Source organism: Acyrthosiphon pisum, unplaced genomic scaffold (genome assembly GCF_005508785.2).
Source record: "Acyrthosiphon pisum isolate AL4f unplaced genomic scaffold, pea_aphid_22Mar2018_4r6ur Scaffold_20695;HRSCAF=21864, whole genome shotgun sequence".
NCBI classification, from domain to species: domain Eukaryota; kingdom Metazoa; phylum Arthropoda; class Insecta; order Hemiptera; family Aphididae; genus Acyrthosiphon; species Acyrthosiphon pisum.
The window spans coordinates 2,296-2,564 of NW_021770082.1; the positions used below are offsets into that span (position 1 = coordinate 2,296).

A 269-nucleotide genomic window follows, 5' to 3' on the forward strand; every position below is an offset into this window, starting at 1 on the left:
TGTGGAGCTCACGATTAACTGATATTTTGGATAAATATGGGTTCTTAACATCAAATGGGCTGCAAATATATACACGCAAATTAATCAATTATACCTCTTAAGCAGGATGCCAAACTCCCATGACGTGTTGTATCTGCCATACAAATGTACAACATAGACAATTTACATTCAGCAAAACTAAGTTTGTGTTGTTTGTTTTAATATTATGTGAATCGAGCACTCACAATCGAGCTATCATCAATTAAAGTAACATAATTTTAGACATCTCA

At 33.1% G+C, this 269-nt stretch overlaps 1 protein-coding gene across 1 annotated transcript in view; it reads right to left on the reverse strand.

The window, feature by feature from the left end:
- LOC100159741 (NADPH--cytochrome P450 reductase) overlaps positions 1–122 on the reverse strand; it is a 2,417-nt gene extending 2,295 nt beyond the window's left edge. Inside the window, exon 1 of the mRNA XM_029492046.1 lies at positions 1–122. The gene's annotated coding sequence lies outside the window, so the exon portion shown is untranslated.
- Positions 123–269: the final 147 nt, after the last annotated feature.